General features: G+C 40.8%; 1 protein-coding gene across 1 annotated transcript in view; it reads right to left on the bottom strand.

Moving 5' to 3' along the window:
• Window positions 1-18,027, bottom strand: part of LOC138785607 (myosin-6-like) — a 452,023-nt gene that overhangs the window by 106,018 nt on the left and 327,978 nt on the right. The gene's annotated exons all lie outside the window — the stretch shown is intronic.

The raw sequence follows: 18,027 nt of genomic DNA, 5'->3' as shown, positions 1-18,027 counted from the left end.
CGTTTACCGTGTGAGATCAGTAATGTGATAAATTAATAGTTCGGGTGATTACGCACGGGCGATAGCAAACATGTTTTTTTATTTATTTATTTATTTTTATTTATAAAATGGGGAAAGGGGGGTGATTCACACTTTTATTAGGGGAGGGGATTTTGTGTTCTTAAAAATACATTTTTCTTTTACTTTACGCATATACTAGAAGCCCCCCTGGGGGACTACTAGTATATGCACTCTGATCTCTCATAGAGATCCATGCAGTATAGTTATACTGCATGAATCCATGAGATCAGTGTTCTATTGCTTTCGGCTGCTGCAGCCGAAAGCAATAGAATGCCGAGTCGGGATCAGCGCCATCACGACGCAGACCCCGGCCCGGAATGGATGCGGGGATCGCCCCCCCGCAATTGCGCCGCGGGGGGGCCATCCCCCCACTAGACCACCAGGGATGGAGATGAGCAAGTATTTAGAAGCAGCTGTCCACTTTGACAGCTGCTTCTAAGTACTTATTTAGCGGGCACGGCGATCGGACCATGCCTGCTAATAGCCGCCATCCCAGGCTACATGCGGCACCCGGGATCGCGGCAGTTCAGAGAGGGGTCGCCGTGCGACCCCCCTCTGAACTCCCATAGCGGCACCAGGACGTTCAGTAACGTCCTGGTGCAGCAATGGGTTAAAAAAACTGCATTCGTTTAAAACCATTTTATTTTTGTAATAGAAGTTAATGGAAAAACGGATCCAAATGGATGACACACAATTGCATCTGTTTTTTTCATAAAACGTTTACGTTAAACGGATTGCAAAAACCCAGTGTGAACCCAGCCTATCCCTAATTTATAACCCTTTCATTTATAGTGTGGAATGGTGTCAAAAATTCAGTTTTTTTTGTGTGTAAATAGGGAGCAGGTATTTTTTTTTAACAATGTTTTACCTCTTAAGACAGCACAGGCATAACCCATAGTTAAAACAGTACAGTTTGCTGTAATCCTGGGTTTGATAACATGGCACAGTACCAACACATGAGAGTGAGGCCTAACTAAAGCGAATAATGACATGCTCTCCCCTAGAATCTATGAAACCTGTGAGATTTAATATAAAATCAATGGGGAGAGTTATCAAACTGGTGTTATGTAGAATGGTCTTAGTTGCCTCTAGCAACCAATCAGATTCCACCTTTTTATTTTTCAAAGAATCTGTGAGGAATGAAAGGCGGAATCTAATTGGTTGCCAGGGGCAACTAAGACAATTTTACTTTACACCAGTTTGATGAATCTCCCACCAATGTGTTTCATGTTTCAATTCATCCAAAAGCTCAACAGGTGTTTTCAGCCTAAGGTAAGTGCACACTACGGATTCTCCACAGAGACTTCAAGTGGATTCCACTGGGTTACCTCCGCTTGAAGTTCTGCCTCTTCCATAGACTGAATGATATTTGCCAGCGAATTCCGCTGTCCGCCCAAAGAATTGACATGTCAATGTCTCTGCAGAAATTCCATAGTGTGCACATACCATCTGGTAGGAAAGAAGCCTAAAAATTTGACTCATTCTACTCAAAACCAAAATTAGCCCTAATGCTGGAATCATATCCAGCAGTTTTCTGGAAAACGTTTTTGTGCCAAAACCCGAAGTGGATCCAAAAGGAAAGAAAAATGCAAGTCCTCCCTTTATATCTTCCATGCCTTTTTAATCCACTTCTGGCTTTGGCACAAAAACTGCAGTGGCATTAAAAAAAAAAAAAAAAAAAACCTGCCATGTGTGAAACCAGCCTTGAAGAGTTACACATAAAACCAAAATAGCTTCTCAAATTCTAGGTATTTTGGTATTTTTCTGATGCACTGCATACTCTAGTGTACATACAGCTCCAGGAAGATTGCCAGGATGGCTGGTGCTCTGGAGAGATTTGGAGGTCTCTATATTTTTGCGTATTACATTGTGGAAAATAAGACCAAAACCAGGCTCCATGTGCATGTAGACAGAGACTAATGAGTCTTTCACAGCACACTGTATTTGAACCACAAACACTTCATCCCAACTTGGGGCGACAAGAATTTTTGTAATTTCTCTATGCATGTCCTAACTCTGTTTTTTCGCAGCCTAGTATGCCATATGGATTACCTGCACCTGTACAACCAACCTGCTAAACCTACATGCCTACATGGCCTTCTAGGGGATTACCCTCTATGGCACAGGATACAGCTTGAGTAGCTGCGGTTGCACCAGTTTTCCAGAGCTTGATCCTGGGTAAGCATTTAGTGATGTCGCTGTGGTAAGTAGCCACTACTTCACACTCCGATGACCAGTCCAGCCCAGTTTTACATGCACGCAGACCACCTACAGGTAAGTGGACCACAATGATGAGCAAAATACTTCTCGTATATTGTCCCTTACTTCAGGACACAAGTCCTAAACCACCCCCTACATGCAGATGTTGGATAAGTTATGATCACTCTTGGGCTATGTTCACACGTTGTATAAACAATGGCCGTTCTGCATGAACAATAATGATCAATAATGATCATGATCAATAATTATAGGCGTAGGTAGCAATAAACAACATTGTTTATACAGAGTGTGTAAAAAGTAGTTTAAGTATTCCTTTATCTTCTCTTCAGGCACACTATATGATGACTGTACAGTGTCTAGCAATTGTTGGGTGTCTATAGCACGTTCAGTGCCATTTATCCTAACGTTGACCCTACTTTCTGTATACAACTGTAGAGGAGCTATTATTTCGAGTATATACAAGTGGTTGAAATTTTTCTTAACCTAAAAAAGGTTTAAAGCATAAAATCTAAAGCTGCCTAACTGTTATTCATCTTAACATTTTCTTGTCAGAAGAATCTACTTCCTTTAGGTTATTTGTATGGAAATGCTGTAGAATACACCTGTTTCCAGTACATTTGCAAATTAACATCTTGCACCTTTGCAAATAGTACTAATGGTTTGCTAAGAACCTATAGAAGGTACATTTACATCTGAATATGGCAGTGAGTGTTGCTCTTGTTTTTAAATTAAAACCTTAGGAGAAGAAACTAAAATGATCAGCGTGATGACAATAGTGAGTAAATGGTAATCACATCTTGTATTATAATTTACCTGTACGCATCCTTCTAATTGTAGTGTCCTGGACTATACACAATGCTTTATTCTTTTCAGAACAGGTATCCACTATAGGCTTTCATTCAATGGAATTGAGCTGCAAAATCTCATCCAAACTTAGGACAGGAGAGGTGCTGTTTATGGAAGAAATCAGCCTTGTCTTTTATTTAAAGGGGTTATCCAGCGCTACAAAAACATGGCCACTTTCCCCCTATTGTTGTCTCCAGTTTGGGTGGGGTTTTCAAACTCAGTTCCATTGAAGTAAATGGAGCTTAATTGCAAACCGCACCTGAACAGGAGACAACAGTAGGGGGAAAAGTGGCCATGTTTTTGTAGTGCTGGATAACCCCTTTAAGCCTGGACAACCCCTTTAAGGCTGGCCAATTATCACTCAGTGTAATAGAGACAACCATGAGCCAATGAAACAATCATCGGCTGATTGTTTCTTTAGGCCCAGACCTAAAACCATCATCTGTCAACCGCACATCGCTACAAGTAATAGCTGATGATTACCCAAAAAGTTAATATTTTACCTGTTCACGCTCCCGTTCTTCTCCTGAGCAGTCAGCCAATCACTTACCAGGACCGCCTCAGATGGATACAGAGCGCAGGAGGAGATCGGGAACGTGGACAGGTAAAGTATTTACTGTTTGGGCAAGGGCTTCACAGACATTGCTAACGATGTCCGTGCAGTGCTTGACAGGCCATGGTATAGGTCCAGTAAACAAGTGCCGATGTGGCAGATCACCCCTCTCGTTTACAGTGTTGATCAGGCCTTCATCAGCCCATACTGTAGATTTTTTTGGATGATTAATATTAATTGTTAAAGTTTTATGCCAAGTTTTTTTTTATTATATACTAGTTACAGGTATCAAAAGGATGCAAATGTTTGGGCAAACCTCAGTCTGCAAACGTTTGCAACTTTCTTCAATCATATGGGTGGGGCTTACAGTAAAGTGGCTGAAAAAGAGGTGTGGCCTCCAGTAATGCCAAATTCACATTAGTGAGCTAGCATACATTGTGACTGCAATGTACATAGCTCAGAGCTGCACAGGCAGTGTAATAGCAAAATCATGCAGATTGTAACTCAGTAAAAAAAACAAACTAAAATTTATATAATCATAAACTTCACAAAAAACTCCAAACAGACACAACGACTAAAGGCAGTGAGTAGGGATAAAGAACTCAATTCAGATTGGCTTGCCATTTAAATTCTAAGAGAAATTAGATGTCAAAGCATATGGGTAAAATAATGGCTGCCATTAGTAGCTGTCATTTAGCATCTGTTACCAGCTAAGGAAAAGATGATAACTCATACATGGCTGTATAGAATATTAATGGAGTTTTCTGCTTTTGTGTAAATAAAGTTTTGCCATCGCAAAATGAAAACTTATAAAACTTTCTTATAGTGTATATTTTAATTAACCTCTATCTTTAAAAGCTCTGCTTTCAGGTAATGAAAATATTCTTGTTAAGAAGCTAAAAAAAAAATCTATCCTGATAATTTATTAATCACCCAAGTTAACAGATTGTATATTCACACATAGCAAATATTCCTAAAAGAGTTTGCGGAAATCCCTACACATGCTACAGAAGTCCCCATATTCTTATGTATAGATGTAGCGAGCACCAACATGTGTGCGGTGGCACTATATTATGTTGTTCAAATGTAATAATCTACCCGGCATATCTTCATGTGTGATGCAGACCCCGGTATCATACCTTTGACCCTTCCAAACAGTATCTTTGCTGAGACCAGAGGTTATTGACTTGTGTATGGGGATAGAGCACCCCATGCGATCCACAGAGGAAGCCGGGCGACCGGCAGAACTCAGGGGGTGGTCTATCCCCATACGTCCTATATTTCTGTGCTACATGTGGGAGGATCTGGTTATTTTGTGTGTTTGACTACATGTCTCATAGATAGCATCCTTAGTAGATTTTTTTTATTGTAGGCATGTATATTTTCAACTTGTTTGTATCGTTTGTTACAAGGATTGTTGAAATAAAGATACCTTTTTGATGTGCAACCTGCTTATAAGCATGATTCTTTCTTCTGGTCTGGTCTGGTGGACTCCTGACTTTGCCCCAACTAGTGATGCATGGAAGGGAAGAATCAACTGGCCGATCCTTTCGTTTTTTGGGGGTAAAAGTCTGGTCTTGACTTACAACCCCTCCAACCTTATGAAGGCTTGGCTAAACCTTCATGTGTATAGAAGTTTCAGGTAAGATAGCTGTTGACTAAATGAGGGAACTGTATAGAGTATTTGAGGAGGCACACAACCATGTACCATACAGTATATTGTTATTGCATGTTGGGGAACTCCCCACTACAGTGAATTCAGAGTGTTGTGTATTACAGGGGTTTTCCCATGAACTTAAATTTAAGTGGTCAGGGTAGTTAAAAGAAAAAAAAAATTGAGTACAGCTGTTTTAATGGTGCCCAGATCCTGCTGTCCACCTCTTTCCTGACACAGATACTGTTGGACCATCAGTGGTGTTTTTGCACTCTGACCCTTTGAAAAAAACATTATCTGGGGCAATTTTTAAGTACCAATATAAAGAAATAAAAAGTCTGTTGCAAAATGGCTGTAAACATGTAAAACTCATTATTGATCCCTAACAAGCCAGTCTGATCATATGTCAATAAATCAGGTCATCTTAAAGGAAACCTAGGACCTAGATTGGAAGACAGGGACAGACAGACAGTTTAAGCCCTAGCACTAGGTCAGCCAAGACTGTTCCTGCCAACTTGCCAGCCCAACCCTAAACAGTTAATGACAACTGGGCGACTTTCCCTTCACTAGGTAAGTTAAACAGAGAACGAGACAAGGCAGACAAATACAACAGGCAAACCGGAGATAGCAGAATGGTAAAAGAAGGTGGTAAAAGAAGGAGGTAAGAAGGTTAATAAAGAGGTCAGATATCCATATTCAAGCTACAAGAGACTATAACTAGTGCACAAGTGGACTTCTTAAGAGATGCTAGAGTTCTGATCCAGGGCGTGATTGGACTGGCCCTCTGACTTTCATACCACACAGAACACAGACTGGCAGGGTAGAGAGATGAGTGGTGAAGATGGCTGTGCATCACCACTCAGTCTAAACCATGTACAGCCCAGAACTAGGACTAGCAGAAGAACCAAGATGGGTGTGGTGGAGTACCTGTAAATCACAACACAGCAACTACTAGCATAAGACACAATTCAGGCTGGTGGAAAGGAAACATACAATTCACACCCTGAATCATGTCCAAAAGCCCAGTCTTGGCCATAATTTATGGACAGAGAACTGTGGTGAGGTCTGAACAGGCACTGACATAACATCATGTACTTGTGTTGCAAAGGGATTTAGTTATGTCTGTCACGGACATGTTTTATCCAATCCTATATTGTTATGAACACATAAGCACAGTTTAATAGTTAAAATTTTACCTTTTTAACTCCGGAGAAAACAATGAATCTACCTCAAGTTGTTCTCTCCCAACCTAAATAGACACCTAAGCCTTCCTTGTACACACAAATGTATTATTTTCTACCTATACCACAGGATTCTAAAGAAATCCCTATTTACAGAGCAAAGTATACTGTGTAGATGTCTCCTTTAAATGCATGCAGTTTAACAAATCCATCCTGTTATATTTCATTGCCGTGTTTGAAATACAACCAAATCCCAAGTGAATTCTGGTCTTCCCTCCAAAGCAGAGACTTATCCTGTTAATAAGTTCAGGAGAACAGATCAGGATTATGAGTCATCTTGAACAGTGAAGCTTCTCCTGAGTAACTTCTTGGCTTCACTGGTCCATGGACTTTCCTGCTGTGCACAGCAGGAGCTGGAGCCAATACTTAGACTTCTGTGGATGGGATACCAGAAGCCGGGCGCTAATTCCGAAGCATCACACTTATTTAAGCATTTGTCTTTGAAAATCAAATCCATAAACTGCATGTAAGCAGATTTATCATCATAGCAGATTCGCTAGCTCATCCTAAATGTAAAGCTGCTATTGTGTTTCTTCTGAATGGTTTTAGCAGAGGAACAAAATGTGCTGTTATACCAGATGTACTGTATGCGTATGTATAGTGCTGTGCAGAAAATTATGCCACTCGTCCAGATAATGACAATAAGGATCTAGGTTCCCTCATTACTATGACCTTCATCAGATGTTTGCTACTGTATAGTGCTGTTCCAGCTTCTTGTCTCCACTTTATAGATCCCCCCCTCCTCCCACCCCACTGACGTACTGTATAGCTGAGCCTAGCAGTTTCTGTCAGAAGTTATATTGAAATGTCACTCTGGCTGTATCTCTGTAGTACTGCTGCAAAAAATGGATTTACGAGTATAGTAGAAATATCCAGTGGTAGCAGATGATGCCCAGTCACATCAATAGTATGGACCACTTTTGATGAATAATGTAGAATGTATCCCCTATTTAAAATGTATCATGTCTTTAGATGTATTGTAAAAAGTAGGATTTAGTTGTGAGTCAGTCCCTGTACTGAATGCTGACAATGCAAGAAGTGCACATATGTATTTGATATGTGCAAGATCTATTAAATATTACTGTCAATGTATTAATATTTGACAAAATAAAAACGGATTTTATTCTATCGTATTAGCACATTCTATAACCCCTTTCCTTCTCTCACCTTCTAGAAGACATGTGGAGGTAGTTTGTTGCCTTTTTATCCCTTTGAGGTCCAAATCAGATTTAGCCATAAAGGGGTTATCCAGAAATAGAAAACATAGTTGCTTTCCTGCAAAAAAAAAAAACAAAAAAACAGCACCACGCCTGTCCTAAGGATAAAGGCTGTATTCTCTATTGTATGGGCCGATAATCCCCAATCAGGCATTGATGTGTAGTGACCCGGTAAGGAAAGTGATCACCTTGTACCCGTGAGGAACCTTTCTGCAAAGTGCAGGGCAGTTACCTTTGGAGTCATGGGAACTGACCCCAGAGGAACAAAGGTACGGAAAGTCTACGTATTCCACTGCGAGGTGCAGGACAACTGGGAAGTCTCAGGAGTCTGCTTAGCCCAGATAACAAGTCCTGGGGCTTGTATTACCCACCTTGGACGGGTTGCCCACAACTAGGGGGCAAAAGTCTGTCAGACTGTAGGTCATCCGTGAGTAGAAGTATTCTCTATTTTTCTTCTACACACCTCTACTGTTCCGGCAGAGTACACTTCTACATTGGACAATGCCCCTCTGGCAACCCCTCTCCTCTCATCTCTACTGCAAAGCACCCTATTCTCCAAAGCACCTTGCCTCTACCTCTACCAACTTACAAGATTGTACGTTTCTGTATTGCACTGGACTGTATTACTATCCCAGAATGGCCAGTATCCCAGTATGCTCTATTTTGTTGACAGCATTAGATTCTGGCCTATTCCTTGTCCACTCACACCTACACTCACCTATACACTTGGGTTAATCTTTTGTGTTGTGCTGGTGAGGCGCCAAAACTGTCCGGGGTTGGTAATACACAACTTTAAGCTACCGTGCCAAGTGCCCAAGTGACCCTAGACCCACTCAGCTACCACATCACCGTAACAGTTGACTCAGTTGGGAGACCACCACTAGTACTCGCCTCACAGCACACTGCACATGGGTGAATACATTTATCACTTTATTCCCATTTCCTGGAGTGCCACCTCTTTTCTTGCTGCCCAATGAGGCGGATATGGCCCTATGTCACTTTTAACACATCTAAAAGTAATCGCCCATGTAAGAGAAGACATGACGCCAATGGATGATTAACACTAGGGCTGCATGGACAATCTAGCAATTGTTATTGAGCTTTATAATAGGCTTTTTTTAATCGACAATTTAGGAGATAGGGGATGCAATCTTAATAGAGATGAGCGAACCTCGAGCATGCTCGAGTCCATCTGAACCTTAACTTTCGGCATTTGATTAGCGGTGGCTGCTGAAGTTGGATAAAGCCCTAAGGCTATGTGAAAAACATGGATATAGTCATTGGCTGTATCCATGTTTTCCAGACAACCTTAGAGCTTTATCCAAGTTCAGCAGCCACCACTAATCAAATGCCGATCATTCGGGTTCGGATGGACTCGAACCCGTTTGCTCATCTCTAAATCTTAAGCAATTCCTGCGTCTGTGTGTGTCAGTGACAGGAATGGCTCCTGTCACTGACTGGTCAAAGCCCCTGTTGTGTGACTGTGGGGGCTCTGATCATTTTTCCTGACAGCCAGAGGGCTCATACTTTCCTCTGTGCAGTTGGATCAGTGATTTACAGAGTTTGCCCAGAAGGCACTGCACAAGGGTGGGACGCCGCCTAAATTTCCGGAGGGGATGCACCCTGTTGAACTGCACAGGTCGCACACCCCAAAAGCTGTTCTAGACACTCTAGGCCATGCCAATGTGACACAGGGCTGCAAGTTTAAAAGTAATATTATAGGAAAATAACTGCATCACCGAGGACCCCTCGACAGATCTTGGATTAAAAGCAGTTTGGGTGGCAAATTGTGGGTACTTTAAATGAAAGAAATCAGTTTTGCATACCATTAACGATACCAACTGTATTATGTAGAAATACTCTTTCTTATAAATTACTACCAAATCAGGCATCATATTTTTCCCTTGAAAAGGTTTTTTTTTAATTACCGCACTATTGATAAAAGTACCCCATTATGGCACGTACATAAAGCAGCAATGGACTGTCAGACAGCCTATACCTGATCAGACTTTCTACAAGAAAAAATTATTTGTATTAAATTTCAGTCTTCATTGATCTGCCATGAAAAGTAGCACAAAGACTTCCTTTCTATTCTTGCACCCCTCTTGTCTCACTCCATAGATACACATTCAGCAATTACCACGACTGCTACATTCATGAGAACTAAAACAATATATCCATATTGGTGTAATTTCATTCCCAAAGCAAGCAGGTATATGTTAATCCTTTAATCTGACTGCTGAACAATATGTACCCTACTGAATACAGCAGCAGGTATTACGGCTCCTGCTGCTACTTAAAGTTCTGTCTGCAGCCTTCCATTTCCAGTTGCCGCTCTGTCTTTATTAGAGAGCCAATAAAGATAAGGGAGTAAGGAAATAACCGTCATTTAGCATTCAGTTATATCAGGCAAAACAAATACTTAAAACAGTATGCCTCTGAAATATTCCAAGACTGACTCACTACTGTCAAAGCACTAATCCGAGAAAATACAATATTATTAGCATTGCTCATTTTCTGCACTGCGTGTTCTCATTCAAGTCCTCAAATACAAAAGGAAGTATTGTACCTACCATGCACAGCTACTTGTTATTAACTGTTCCTGCCAACGCACCCATGACGCTCATCCTTTAGATTTTCAGTATCTTATTATGTTTTTACAAACAACTTCAATATGTCTTACTTGTTACCCTTAGCTAGAGGTAATGTATTCCATCCTACTATATACTGTGTTTCCCCGAAAATAAGACGGTGCCTTATATTTTTTTTTCTCCCCAATACAGGCACTTTGGGGGAGATTTATCAAACATGGTGTAAGGTAGAACTGGCTCAGTTGCCCCTAGCAACCAATCAGATTCCATCTTTCATTTTCCAAAAATCTGTGAGGAATGAAAAGTGGAATCTGATTGGTTGGTAGGGGCAACTGAGCCAGTTCTTCTTTACACCAGTTTGATTAATCTCCCCCTATGTCTCATTTTCGGGGGGGGGGGGGGGGGGGGGGAAATAAGACCTTCTGTCCGGACCTCCCCAGAATACTCACCGTCAGCATGGGGTCAGGCGGTCAGCGGCGGCGGGTCAAGCGTGTGGTGATGGTGTGGCGTTCAGCGCCGTTCATCGGGACGTTCGGCATCGGGAACTGCGGAAGACTTGGGGGCCATGGACCAGGCTGCCTGCGGTGCTGGTTTTGGAGGTCCACGAGGGGATTAGCTAAGTCCTGGTTGGCGGGGTGGGGGAATGGGGGGTGTCTTACTCTCGGAGGGTGCCCTAGTGTACAGTAGGGGGTTCCTTACTTTCGGGGGATATCTTACTTTAGGTTAGAGGGTATAATAGATGGGGTGTCTTATTTTTAAAGGGTGTCTTATTTTCAGGAAAACATAGTGTATATTTATTAATCAAGGTGACCACAACCACAAGGGGAAAGCTGTCCTGCCTAGGCCTCAAAATGGCATTTCCCTCTTTTGGGCAGGTAGGAATAGGCTCTGCCTCTGAGCTCTCACTAGTCATGTCTTAAGAGTTATACAAACAAGAATGCTTGATTTGTATTGGGGGTGGAGGGGGCACATTCTATTTTTATCTTTCATGTTCTATATGTGCGTTTCCTAACTTCTTCACCTATTGTGAGTAGAAACAAACAAGATTGTCAGCAGAAAAAGACCACCTGGCCCATCTAATTTGCCCTTTTAGTATTTTCTTTCTTATTATCTTAGGATTGCTATATTTTAGGCATGAACATATATCTATCCTAAGATAATAAGAAAAAAAATACTAAAAGGGCAAACTAGATCGACCAGGTGGTCTTTTTCTGCCGACAATCTTCAATGTTTCTACTCACAATAGGTGAAGAAGTAAGGAAATGCACAAATAGAACATGAAAGATGAAAATAGAATGACCCCCTTAATACCAAGCAAGCATTATTGTTTCCATAACTCTTAGAACATGAAAAGGTCCTTCAACCTTTGTCTACCAGCTGCTGCATCCAGACTGAGATTAAATGGAAATGTGGGACCCGCTACTAACAGACATATGTGACATATGCTGTGGATCCAATGGTAATGTCATAAATGTTTACATTAAAATACCCCTTTTATTTCATTTTTTGCATTAGGACACGTTATTACTCATATATATATTTTACATATAAGATCTTGCATTTGAGTAGAGTGGGTATAAGTGGTTGGCATAATAGTCCTGCCCCATTGAATCAAGGCAACATGCTGCAGATGTATATATACTGTATTTGCATTGGTCTCCTCTGCATTATGAGAAATTAGCACTTGCATTTTTGATAGGGTGAGTGAGCCCACTGTAAGAAAGGTACAATGTGAGTAATGTGTTGCAGTTATCGTTATATAAGTAATAGCCAACAATTTATAATTTGCTCTTAAGATCTGTTTCATGTAAATGCTATGAAAATACATCCATGTTCCCCCCCCCCCCCCCTTAAGCTACTCTAATAGAAACATCTAGTAATAAAAAAAGAAATAATGCAGCAATTCACAGACGAGTCCGGCAGAGACACCTATAAAGACCTCAAGGAACACTTGATTGAACATCACTGCAATACTATTAAATAGAATTCCCAATTAATCAATACCCAGTATAACAGGTCAAACGCACTATATTGCTTCTAGTCTTATGTTCTTCCTATGAGTAAATCACGCCGCTAAAGTATCTCAGAAAATCTGAAATCCATTTCAATTAACAAAACAATTTGGAGAAATATGGATTTTGGTCCCCCTTGCAAGGATTCAATGGATTGGTCTGGGATGGATTAACTTGTCGCGTCATACATCAACATTTATTGTCTTATTCCAAATGTATTTACAATGGAGTTTCAATTACTTTTCCTTGTGTGTCATTGTACATTTTTTCGTCTTTATACTTATACTGTTGTAAAGTTAGTCAAATGCAAAGTTATATAGACAAATAATATATTTATGCACAATAACAATGGAAACTATTGTAATAAGTATAAGTTAAAGGGGATGTCTGAACTTAAAAGAAATCAGTATATTGGGACAGCTGCCTTTAGCAATCTGTCCCTAACACTACAGGCAGTGTGGGCAGTGAAGAGTCACCAATACTGCTGCCCACCCACTGGTGACTGACAACAAAAAAATGCCTGCTTTCAAGTGTAAGTTCTCCTTACCAGCAGTGCTTCAAAGTGTAAAGCCCCTATTACACGGGGCGACTGAAGAATATATTTGAACAGCTTCTATGTTTTCAACCCACTCCCGGTTTTGGTTGAAAAAAGACTAACAGAAATACTGTGTGTGAACATAGCCTAAGGGGAAAGACCATAGAGAAAAGTCTGCTTGTCCTTATGTTATGATGGCATCGGCAGGGGCAGAATAATGTTTTTGACAGCTTTGCTTAAAAAAAAAAAAAAAAAAGAATGGGCCCCAGAACTTGTGGTCATCGTTTCTTCATTTGGACCATTATTTAGTTTTTACTGTAAATTAAAGGAAAAGTCCGGACACTGACTGTTAAAAAAAAGCTCCGGTTCCCAGTTCCTGGACGCTTCTAGGTCTTAGTGGGATCTGGGACGTGATGTCCCAAACCTGCTTCTAACTGGCTGAGCAGGCTTGACACGTCACAGATCCCACTCAGACGTAGAAGTGGCCGAGGACTGGAGACCGGAGCCTGCCGCAGAGTCTGCTCTCAGGCAGGCTCTATGCATAGATCGCCGATAACACTGATCTATGCATTGCTATGGTATAGCATAGATCAGTCCATGCAATCAAATGATTGCATGTTGTACGGGGCAAAAAAAGTGTTAAAACAAAAGTGTATTAAAAAAAAGTTTTTAAAAGTATTAAAAACCCCTTATAAATAACCCTCTCATAAAAGTTTAAAATACCCCCTTGCCCAATATAAAAATATAAAATAAATAAATAAAATAAACATTTTACATATCGTAGCGTGTGGAATTGTCCGATCTATTAAAATATAACATTATTGTTCCCGCACGGTAAACGGCATAAACGGAAAAAAAACACACCAGGATTTCTGATTTTATTAAATTATATACCAGAAAAAAAAAATTATAAAAAGCGATCAAAATTTTTCTGCTACATCAATATGATATAATTAAAAACTAGAGATCATAGCACAAAAAATGACACCCAAACCAGCCCTGTAGGTGGAAAAATAAAGGCGCTATGGCTCTTAGAAGGTGGGGAGAAACATTGTATTAATTTGGCCCGGGCATCAAAGGGCTGTGTCTTGAAGGGGTTAATATCACAATATGATACAGCTGAAGGAGACACAATATTGTATCATACACAGTAGTTACTAAATAATAATTTGTATTTGATGTTTATATAAATATTATGTCATTGCCATCTGTTGGTTATTTTCTTCAGCAGCCTTTCCAGGACCCCCATGCTGATTTTCCAGTTCTGCTGTTCTATTCCTGCATTATTCCTCAAAAACAATATGTAATAAATAGAGATGAGCGAACCTGGAGCATGCTCGAGTCAATCTGAACCCAAACTTTCGGCATTTGATTAGCGGTGGCTGCTGAAGTTGGATAAAGCCCTAAGGCTATGTGGAAAACATGGATATAGTCATTGGCTGTATCCATGTTTTCCAGACAACCTTAGAGATTTATCCAAGTTCAGCAGCCACCACTAATCAAATGCTGATCGTTCAGGTTCGGATAAACTTGAACACGAACCCGGTTCGCTCATCTTTATACATGATCCATAGTGTGATGTGGCTGTGTGATGTATGTAGCTATATACCTAAGCCTGCATTCACACGTTCCATGTTCGACGTGGAAAGTCTGTGATGGAACCACACTGTAATAAAGCAGCCACTGTGGCTCTGTCATTACAGCGCGGCACATATCCATAGTTCCCCCACTCACAGTATATCAGAGATGCTGTGTGTGTGTGTGTGGGGGGGGGGGGGGGGGGGGGTCACTTTCTTTCAGAGACAGCACCACTCGTCTCCAGTTCAGGTGTGGTTAGCAATTAAGCTCTATTCACTTTAAAAGAACTGAGTACAAAACCTAAACCCGAACTGGAAACAAGAGTGGTGCTGTCTCTGGAAGAAAGTGGCCATGTTTTTGTAGCGCTAACTCCTTTAACTTAAAGGGGTTATCCAGCACTAAAAAACAACCACACTTTGCCCCACTCTTGTCTCCAGGTCAGGTGCGGTTTGCAATTAACCTCCACTTACTTCAATGGCACTGAGTTTCAAAGCCCACCCAATCTGGAGACAAGAGTGGTGCAAAAGTGGCCATGTTTTTGTAGCACTTGATAACCCCTTTAAAATCATCCATACACATAGATATGGTGATTTTCACTAGACTGGCTATCTAATATGTATGAAGTTGTTACTTCTCGCTCAATGCTAGATGTCAGGGGAAAGAAACAATGGACATGTTAATGTGTTTGACCAACAGCCATGATACATGAAATTCTGCTAAAAAAAAAACAAATAACACACAACTATTTTCACTTTTTCCAATACCCCACAACTAATGAAGCCAATTGCGTTTGTTTTTTTTTTTTAATGCTTTCTGATTTTGGTATAAGAAGATAAGTACTCCCAGCCTGAGTAGAGGTACATATAACAATAGTGCACAAAATACCCCTTTAGGCTGGGTTCACACTACGTATATTTCAGTCAGTATTGTGGTCCTCATATTGCAACCAAAACCCGGAGTGGATTAAAAACACAGAAAGGATCTGTCCACACAATGGTGAAATTGAGTGGATGGCCGCCATATAACAGTAAATAACGGCCATTATTTCAATATAACAGCCGTTGTTTTAAAATAACAGCAAATATTTGCCATTAAATGGCGGCCATCCATTCAATTTCAACATTGTGTGAACAGAGCCTTTCTGTTTTTTTTAATAAACTCCTGGTTTTGGTTGCAATATGAGGACCACAATACTGACTGAAATATACGTAGTGTGAACCCAGCCTTAAAGTGATACTTTAAAGTCACCCCCCTTTACACTCATTTTATTTCATCGATGGACAGTGTCAACTTTCGGCTTTACCGAAAAAAATGAAGCGATTTTAGAACAGAGAGAATATACAGACAAGTTGTATTCAGGTATATATCAAACATGCCGCATCTAAGCTTGTGGATGGTGCTTAGAACTGCACATAGAGTAAGGGGAGGTGTGACAATATCACTTTAAGGACATCTCTGGTATCTTGAATCATTTAATAAAATCATGTAATAATCTATGGGTTGCAGGACTCATAATCACATTCAAAGTGTATAAGATAATTAAAAATTTGAAATACAAAGAACCCAGTTGGTAATTGTAATTGCAGCGTGAGGCGGCGGTGTGAGCGCCCACACAGAGGCAGAGATCTATTAGAATATTTTATTAGCCACTAATTGCACCCAGACTTTGATAAACAGGCTGGGAGAAGTGTACTTGTGTCATGTCACCGAAGGCTCCAGGCTTTTCCAAAGCAATTTGCACTGAATCTGAGTGACTGATCAATAAATGTCAAGATAAGAAAAGCAATGCAATTGGATCAGCCACGTTGATGATATAAGAAAGACAAGACAGAGCTGACCTCAGAGTAAGACACTCAATTGTTATCTTTGGTCTTGTGATAAATAAAACCCTGTAAGTGACAGAAAAGCCAAGCATGTCAGCATCCAGCCTATTCAGTAGATTTTCTCTTCGCTCCATTTTAATTTGATTATTTTCAAGATCAGTTTTCTCGTTCTGACAATTATTTCTTTAAAGGTAACGTAATGTATTTCCAATAGCCGAAGATAAATAGTAGACATACGTAGCATGGCTAATCTTTTTAATGTGGGGACAAGTTAAAAAGAATAATCTTTCTGTGTGATTAATCCTGCCTTCCAAAGGCGCTGCAAATAAGGGCTGATCCTGCTGATCGCCGCTCACTTGCGTCCTTGCACGGCTGCATAGTAGCCATGTAAAAGGACTCTTAAGCCCCTATTACACGGGGCGATCTCCAGGAGCAAGCCAGCGCCAACTTGGCAGGTCAGCACTTGCTTGCTCCTGGTTCCCCGCACTATTACGCACGTCGAACAGGTAAGAGATGGGGAGCCGTGGGGGAGATCGCTAGATTGCATGGGCAGCCCATAGAAGATAGCAGCTGTCTGCTGCCAGCGCTCCTATTACACAGAGCGACGGCAGCAGATTTCTGCTATCGTTATCATTGCTCTTACAACATGTGCCTGTTGGTTGATCATTGTCTTCTGTTACACTAAGTGATTATTGGCCGTAACAGCCGATATCAGACGAATAATCGCTTTGTGTTATAGGGTTTAAAGGCTACATTGTCAGTATTTTTCATCCGTTTTCACTGACCAGGAAACACAAAATACATTACAACTAGAGATGAGCAAACCGGGTTCGGGTTCGAGTCCATCCGAACCTGAACGTTCGGTATTTGATTAGCTGGGGCTGCTGAACTTGGATAAAGCTCTAAGGTTGTCTGTAAAACATGGATACAGCCAATGACTATATCCATGTTTTCCACATAGCCTTAGGGCTTTATCCAACTTCAGCAGCCACCGCTAATCAAATGCTGAAAGTTCAGGTTTGGATGGACTCAAGCATGCTCGAGGTTTGCTCATCTCTAATTACAACCCATTAATTTCAATGGTTCTATTCATACATCCAGGAAATTTGCGGATCAGCTTTTAATACGGTCCGTAATTGCAGAACAGACACCCCAATAGAAGTTTATGTAGAGTACATTACAATCCACAAAACCATCCGCATCACGGATTCGTTTTTTTATTATATCACCACGCTTCTCCTGGCAGCCATTTTATGAAAGAAGTAGCTGCACATGTGATGCACCATGGATGACGAGAAGCCGATACTGCTCATCCCGGAGCACAGATGTCTGTGGCACTTGATAGGAATGACTGTAAAATGCCCCCCGACAACCATGTGACCTTTTTTGCGGGGTTTGGGACAGCTAATGCTATTATTTTTACCATCCCCTATTTTTCCCCTTTACTACAGTTTTATTTGCAGATCCGCAAAAAACGGATTACAATACAGAACACACTAAGGAAGCAAACGCACTACAGATGATTTTTTGTGGATTGCGGATAAAAAAAAATTAAAAAAGACGATCCAGATTTTCCTCTTTGGAAATAAATGAACATGTGAATGTAGCCTTAGCCTTTTCATGTTTCACCACCCATAACGTTCTGGGAAGCTATGCCCTTTGTGTGAATGGCAGTGTATCTACTGCTTTATGTCCAA

This window comes from Dendropsophus ebraccatus, chromosome 3, assembly GCF_027789765.1.
Source record: "Dendropsophus ebraccatus isolate aDenEbr1 chromosome 3, aDenEbr1.pat, whole genome shotgun sequence".
Classification (NCBI taxonomy): domain Eukaryota; kingdom Metazoa; phylum Chordata; class Amphibia; order Anura; family Hylidae; genus Dendropsophus; species Dendropsophus ebraccatus.
Note: the sequence above shows the minus strand (reverse complement) of the source record. Positions and strands in the feature narration are given on the sequence as shown.